General features: G+C 39.0%; 1 long non-coding RNA gene across 1 annotated transcript; it reads right to left on the bottom strand.

The window, feature by feature from the left end:
• Positions 1-800: 800 nt before the first annotated feature.
• LOC139116317 (uncharacterized) lies at positions 801-4,249 on the bottom strand. Its single transcript, XR_011548282.1, has 4 exons — positions 2,759-4,249; positions 1,957-2,194; positions 1,680-1,855; positions 801-1,102 (listed from the first exon to the last, which is right to left on the bottom strand). It is a non-coding gene; the product is annotated as an uncharacterized lncRNA (long non-coding RNA).
• Positions 4,250-8,548: the final 4,299 nt, after the last annotated feature.

Raw genomic sequence — 8,548 nt, 5'->3', positions numbered from 1 at the left:
AAATTGAGATAGTATTGCATAAATCACTCCATTTTGTTTTGTACAAATCACTCGATTGCAGTTTGTCTTGTACAAATCGATCGTTTGGAGTTTGTCTTGTCAAATCAATCGCTCAATCGGACTTTTTCTGCAGAAATGAGTCAAAGTGAGTTAGTCTCGTACAAATCACTGTTACAGTTTGTCTTGTATAAGTTGCTGAATTTGACTTAGTGTTGCATAAATCACTCGATTTGAGGTTGTCTTGTACAAATTGCTCAATTGGAGTTTGTCTTGTACAAATCGCTCAATATGAGTTTTTCCTGCACAAATCATTCAATTGGAATTAGTCTTGAAGAAATCACTCAATTAGAGTTTGTCTTGTAAAAATTGCTGAAATTGAGTTAGTGTTGCATAAATCATTCAATTGGAGTTTGTCTTTTAAACATTGCTGAATTTGAGTTAGTCTTGCGTAAATCACTCCAATTTGAGTTTGTTTTGTACAAATCTCTCAATTGGAGTTCTTTTGCACAAATCACTCAATTGAAGTTTGTCTTGCACAAATCGCTCAATTGGAGTTTGTCTTGTCAAATCGCTCAATTGGAGTTTTTCCTGCAGAAATGAGTCAAAGTGAGTCAGTCAAACAAATCACTCAGTTAGGGGCAACATCAAAAGTTCAATATAATAAATCTAACTTAATTGCTTAAGTTTGGCCCCAGACCCCCCCACCCCCCCTTCTAACTTAACTGACCTAAAATTGAAAAACATTGCGGACTCATACTCTGTACTATTTCTTTCAAACGACATACCAATGTACCATTGAATTAAATAAAAATCGAAAAACCATAAATACTTTTATTGCAACCCAGAACACAATAATAACAACAACAACAATAAATTTGCACATAAGTCATAGACTCTCCACAGACGCTATGCCTTGATTCAAGGATCAGGCAGAAATCTCTACTGGTCTTTGCAAGAATGTCAAGACGCTGAGATTCCGGTCTCCGCGTGTTCCAGCTGATACACAGGGAAGAATCAAATGGCAGGATCTCTTCCAGACTAATAAAGTCACTAAGTGCTTGGACACAGCTTCACTTCGGAATCAGCGAACCAACATCAGCCCCTGCACAATGCAAACAAATTAATATTATACAATAAATATTCAGAAATATGGTGCTTCTAAAATGTATGAATAGCCATGGAAATATGAATTAGGTTCCTAAACTTACTGTACAGTGTACTGGTAAGGAATATAATTCACAATTTCATAGCTATTAATTCATATTTTTCCCAGACATGTATCAAAATTTTGAAGGTTACATAGTAAAATTAGATATACTATGACACTGATATATCATCTAATTACGTTTAGTGTTCGCCAGCACAGTTTGAATACTTGAAGGGTACAATGTATGTCCACGCATGGACATGTGGGAAATAGAATACAGGCATTTCCCTCACCAATGTACATGTGAATTTTTTACAAGTCATTGAGCAAGTATCTAAAACTACTATTTATGTTGAAACTAAATTTCCATTAAACTTTTCATGCAAGTTACTTTTACTGGCAATTTTAAAATATACTACAATGTACTACCCTATGTTACAAATTTCAGAATCCTGAGGAAATCCAGAACACAGATTAACATTCAAATATGTCGTGTAATACTATGCCAGAGAACTGACAAAGTATAACTTACCTTGTGCCTGCTAGAAGCTTGAAATTGACATGCTCTCTCTCACTTCTGGTTTCACTGGATCATTACAGTACTTCTTTTCTTGTATTTCTTCGCTCATAATTTAGAGTGGTGGGTGGATTGTCTCTCAAAGTGTTGTTTCCTGTTTGTGTTTTCTTAAACCATAGTAGGTTTGACAGCTGAAAGAAAATATATATATATTTGAATTAGTATCAATCATGTAAATATCTGCAATAAACAGTTCTTTTTTAAAAAAACAAAGATGACAAGTTTTTCATACCTAAACTGACACTGCACTCCATCCACCAGTCTAAATTTACACACCCAGTCATGATCACTTCTGGTTTCATTTGCATTTCTCTTTCTCTCTCTTCTCTTGGTTTGAAGCTCATTCTGCCTCTCATTGTAATGAACCAGGAGTTCATGTCTTTCCCCATCAGTTTTGGATGATATTACATACATACAGCTCCGTGGACACAGCTTCACTTCAGACAGAGATGGACAACCAACATCAGGACCTGAACAATTCAAACAAATAACAATTATATAATAAATGTTTCAGAAATATGATGCTTCCTGAAATATATCAATAGCCATGAAAATATGAATTGTATGATTTTTAATTGCACTATTAAGAAATACAATTCATATTTTCATGGCTATTCATGCATTTCATAAAGCATCATATTTCTCAGACATGTACAAAAATTTTGAGGGTTGCATAACAAAATTAGATATACTGTGACACTGGTATAACATCTGAGTAGGTTTAGTGTTTTTCAGCACATTTGAAAATTAGTAGGGTATATGTACAATGTATATCCCATGGTAAATACATGTTGAATACATGCATTTTCCCTTACCAATGAACAAGTAAAATTTTAACAAGAGCAAGTATGAAGTTGAAGCTAATTTAAACTTTCATGCAACCTTTTGTGTTGTTTACTTTTACAGGCAATTTTTATAATATACTTTTGTTACAAATTTCAGTAGCGTGGGAAATCAAGCACACAAATGAACATTAATTCAAATCTGAAATGGAAACCTACACTACGCCATACAACTGAAAAAGTACAACTTACCTTGTGCCTGCTCTTTTAGGTGCTTGATATGATTGGTCACTTCAAAAAATGTCATGTAATGACCATTATGGACGGCACTGAGAGTTGGGGTTGGTAGCTTGTTCCCCATACTCTTAATGCAACTCATTAGAGTTGTAGCCTTGATAGGGTTTATTGAACAGTGAGTGCACATTGGAGAAGTACATTTTGTGAATTCCAACATATATGTTCTCCTCACACAATGTCTTTGGAGAAATATAGACTCTTTTCAAAGCCTTTCCAGAGCTGGTGTCGCTCTGATTTCACGGATTCCCTTTTTAAATACCTTTTCCACATTTTCATGATCACTGTATGGTGTGTTTGTTTTCCTTCAAGGCACAGGAACTGGTATTATAGGAAAACCATCGTGATCTTTTCTCCAAAACTTATTCAACATTGAAATGGCATTATCAAACACATCTGCATTTTTTTCCAGTTTTTCTGCCACAGATAAATGACTCTGCTGACATGAAGGTTTACTTTCTCCAGGTAAAGTATTAGGGAGAGTTACAGACACCAACATTTTAGAAAGGGGGGACCATTCTGCATAACTGGTCGTCTATGACAGTTCTCAACTGTTGGAAACATAAAACCATCTGTTTCAAAAGTGCAGCCCTTTCTACAGCTGTCTGAAGCATACCTTTAGAAATAGTATTTAATCTAAGCTTAGAAACGTTTGCAAATTGTTTTTTAGATCAGATACTGCTGTGTAGATGGCGGTTTCATTTGTTGATACTGTTGTTGAACCCTTTCTTTAGGGTAAAGTTGTATGTAGTCCGCCATGGTCTCCATGTATAGAAAATACGTCGCTGCTATTGTCCCACAATGGGGACATGAACGATTGGGCACCGACAACATCGGGGGTTAAAATTCCGATGGACCGAGTTCTAAATCTGATAGGAAACTCTGAATCAATCGCAGTCGGCTCTCACTAGTAAATGCATCCTGTCGTGATTGATCAAAACGAACGCCACTGGTATTCGGGGCTTTTAGGGGTGTACCTTCCGCATTTGAAATGGGAGACCTTCCTGACTACGCTCATCTGACTCACGATTACCAGTAGCCCTGCGTACGATGCTGTGTGTTCCGCTACAGCTAATCGCCCCGCTCAGCATCGTACGCAGGGCTAGATTACCAGCAACACGTTCATCGGAAAAATATTTCAAAATACCGGTAGACTGTTTCGGCTCGACCTCCTGGGACAAAAAAACTCAACCAAAGATCGTCGGTCATTTTGAATTTGGCATGCCACAATTTCGTTGCGCTCTCCTGTACATCAGCACGGGATTTTCCCTGTTGTTTTTTGATATTTAACTCCCAAATCTTGTTCGTTAGTTTCTGAAAGTCGTTCGTAGGGCATTTATACATTGTGTGAGGAGAACATACGCGAGAAAATTCGAACTCACCAAATGTGCCTCACTGTCCAAACCCGCAGCCGCTCAGCGTTTCTCAAGGCTAAGTTATGTGTGCGCACGTGCACGTACACACCGGAAACCACCGCGTCCAAGACCCCCATTTTGTAGCGCACATCTCAAATCTCGTATGCTGAACTTCGACCGGGTGGCTGGATCGATTTTAGTGTACAAAAAGCAGCCTTGAAATCGTAAAATTTGCCAAAAAAACGTTAAATCGTTTTTGACGGCACAGAAATTAATTTGGTCAAAAACCCCCCACCCCCAAACTTAGCAATTAAGTTTTTTTTCAAACATCGATCTTTTGACGGCGTCCCTAAGCTACCCTGGTCCCGACGCTAACATCTTTATTCACTCTCATCTGTACGGAAAATTGTCTATTCTTTATCGGATACAGCTGTCACTGATTCCGCCGTCCGACTTTGTAGTCCTCGCCACTTTTAGCGGTCAGCATTGTCAAACCTTACCGAGCATAATGTCCCCTTATTCCTGATACTCGACAACATCATCATCATCATAGTTTATTCGCTAATGTATGTTTAAAAATAAAAATACACCAGAAATCTCATTGGCTCGTGCTCTAAACCACGAAGAATACAATTAAAACATTTACAATATAAAAACAGGATCAGCAAACACCGATAAGATACAACACTCAATAAAAAAAGTTACGAACATCTGGCTAAAGGGTCCATCCCATTCAGTTGACGGACTGCTGAAGGGTAAAAACTTTTCCTATGACGTTCTGATTTTGCTGCAATAGAGCGGTAGGTACGTTTCCCTGATTGCAAAAGCGAAAACTGACCGAAGGCAGGATGGGAAGAATCGGAAAGAATAGAATTTGTTTTCTTTTGCATCCTAGATCTGTAAAGGTCATCTAATTGAGGCAGATTTACACCAATAATGCGCTCGGCAGAATGTATCACTCTGTTTAATAGGCGACGATCCGCAACAGTAGAACTCCCGTACCAGACAACAATGGAGACTGTCAACACACTCTCGACAACTGCCCGATAAAATTTTATCAGGAGATCCCTGCTAAGACCGAAGCCCGCCAGCCTTCGTAAAAAGAACAATCGTCGCTGAGCTTTCTGAACACAATGCTCGACGTGCGCGTGCCAGGTTAAATCACTGGAGATGCGGATGCTGAGGAATTTAAAGGTGTCAACTATCTCAACATCTGTGCCATTGATAGACAATGGTGTGAGAGGAGTCTTATTCCTTCGATTCCAATCATAGGCCTACATCCGTTCTGACATGACTTTGTTAGACCACTCAGGAGCAGTAAGAGACTTTATAAAGCTTTTATCAGCTCGGCCGTAAACTGCCTTAGGGAGAATATTAAAATCCCCGTATAACCGTGCCAGTCCAACACATCACTACGCATTTATCCCATTACATTTATGCTGACTCATTGAAATGTAAATTTCATTTAGAAAAAAAATCAATCTAAATTCATGTTTGCCAGGTATAGATTATTCCATCTGCGGTAAATGTAGACGCAGAACAAAATTTGTACATTTTTGTCTTCAGTTACTTTTCTAACAGGCGATTCGTAGTACTGCAGCGGCCTACTTGACGGTTTTGCCTGTATATGACCATTGAAATTGTCGTACTTTAGGTACGGAAGATAGTCAGTTGTTTATTGAGCACTTGTCACACGCTGCCCCCATAGAGTCAGTCAATTTCACGGCAGCAGATTGTCAATCCTTTTTGCGGGTAAAACTTTCACTAACTGTCCGCTGACAGTCATTCCGCTCTACATTCTTTTGGTATGGAAAATGACCACCCTTTTCCGGGCACACTTGTGGTCTGCTGCAGGTTGACAGCGATTCCAATCAAGGCGCTTCTTATACGGGAAATTTTCAATCTCTTTCACGTTATACCTGTCTCCGGCAGCAGATTCAGTGCAATTACAATCGTCGCACTTTAAGTACGTGTAATTTGTGGCATTTGAATGAGTGCATCTGTCGCCCAGTCGCCATCATCTGACATTCAAATAACCGTACTTGGGGTACCGAAGTTTGTCAGTGTTTGCCGCACAATATTAGTATCTTCCGTACCTAAAGTACGATGGTCATATACAGACAGAAGCCATCAACTATGCCGCTGCAGTATTAAAATGTATTGGGAAAATGCGTAGTGATGTGTTAGAGTGGCACGGTTCTACGGGGATTTTAATATGCTCCTCGAGACAGTTTACGGCCGAGCTGATAGAAGCTTTATAAAGTCTCCTACTGCTCCTGAGTGGTCAAACAAAGTCATGACAGAACGGATGTAGGCCTATGATGTCGAGTATCAGGAATTAGGCGACCAATATGCTCGGTAAGGTTTGCCAATGCTGACCACTAAAATTGTCTTTGACAAGAAAGTCGGACGGCGGAAATCAGTCACAGGTGTATCCAATAAAGAATACACAATTTTCCGTACAGATGAGCGTGAATTAAGATGTCAGCGGTGGGACCAGAATAGCTATTGTGCGATAAAACATTGACAAACTTCCATACCCTAAGTATGTTATTTTAATATCAGATGACGGCGATTGGACGACAGGTGCAATAATTCAATGGCCACAAATTACATGTACTTAAAGTGCGACGATTTTAATTGCACTGAATAGGCTGCCGGAGACAGGTATGCCGTGAAAGAGATTGATAATTTCCCTTATAAGAAGTGCCATGATTGGAATCGCTGTCAGCGCGTAGCAGACCACAAGTGTGCCCGGAAAAGGGTGGTCATTTTTCATACCAAAGAATGTAGATCGGAATGACCGTCAGCAAGCAGTTAGTGAAAATTTTACCCGGAAAAAAGATTGACAATTTGCCGTATCTAAGGTTCGTGAAAATGGCTGACTCTATGGGGGCAGCTTGTGAAAAGTGCCCAATAAACAGCTGACTATCTTCCGTATCTAAAGTACGAAAATTGCAATCGTCATTAAAGGCAGAAGTCATCAAGTATGCCGCTGCCTTACTACCAATCTCCCGTCAGGAAAGTAAATAAAGACAAAAATGTACAAATTTTGTTTTGCGTCTACATTTACCGCAGATGGAACACTCTATACCTGGCAAACATGAATTCAGATTGATTTCCCTCTTTAAACAAAATTTACCATTCAATGAGTCAGCATAAATGTAATTTGGGAAATGCGTAGTGATGTGTTAGAGTGGCACGGTTCTACGGGGATTTTAATATTCTCCCCGAGACAGTTTAAGGCCGAGCTGATAGAAGCTTTATAAAGTCTCTTACTGCTTCTGAGTGCTCAAACAAAGTCATGATAGAACGGATGTAGGCCTATGTTATCGAGTATCAGGAATTAAGCGACCAATTTGCTCGGTAAGGTTTGCCAATGCTGACCACTAAAATTGGCTTTGACTAGAGGCAATAGAGAAATATATATGCAATAATGGGGAGGGCTATGGTAGTGTTTGTGAAATCGAAGTCAAAGGTCATCGAAGTGATTTTGTTAAAAGAATTGAATGTCATAGTTATCCCTATCTACCAAAAATCAGACCTCAAGCTCCATTGGCTTGCAAAAAATTAGATATGTGCATAATTAATGAAGTACAGGATGTGTCGTCATAAGGTCTCCCATCATACCAAATATGAAGGGTGTAGCACTTGTGGTTACTGAGTTATGAACAAATATGCATATTTGAGGTCAAAGGTAATTGATGTCATATGACATTTTTTTAAAGAAATTGTATCCCATAGTTATACCTATATACCAAAAATCAGACCTCCAGCTTTATTGGCTGGCTCAGAATTAGATATGAGCATAATTAATGTGGTACAGGATATGTCGTCATAAGTCGTCCCATCATACCAAATATGAAGAATGTGGCACTTGTTGTTATTAAGTTATGGATATATATGTATATTTGGGGTCAGAGGGCATCCAGGCCATGTGATATTTTGTCAAAGAAATTGTATCTTATAGTTATCCCTACATACCAAAAATCAGACCTCCAGCTCTATTTTTATGCCAAGAATTAGGTATATGCATAATAAATGGGTTGCAGGAATATGCCAAGGTCAAAGGTCAATTGGTATCCCAAAAACTGTGGAGGGCAATTGGTCCCCTACTTGTCATTGTCGAATATACGCTGGTATTCTCGGACTTTAACATAGGCCAGAATAAGCCATTGCCATACCTTAGCTGCAAAGGTATAGGGGAGGTCAAAGGTCAGTGAAAAATCAGGGAGCATTCGTTTTTTACAGGGAGGGGGGTCGGTGAAAATCACGGGGGTTGACTTTTACAAAACCGCTTTTTAAGGGGGATCAAATTTTACAATCAATGATTGAAGGGGGGGTCAAATTTTACAAAGGTTTGTATTGAGTTATGGAGAACAAAATTGACTTT

This window comes from Ptychodera flava, chromosome 17 (assembly GCF_041260155.1).
Source record: "Ptychodera flava strain L36383 chromosome 17, AS_Pfla_20210202, whole genome shotgun sequence".
NCBI classification, from domain to species: Eukaryota; Metazoa; Hemichordata; class Enteropneusta; family Ptychoderidae; genus Ptychodera; species Ptychodera flava.
The sequence above is the reverse complement of the archived record's forward strand: the minus strand, read 5'-3'. Positions and strand labels throughout refer to the sequence as shown.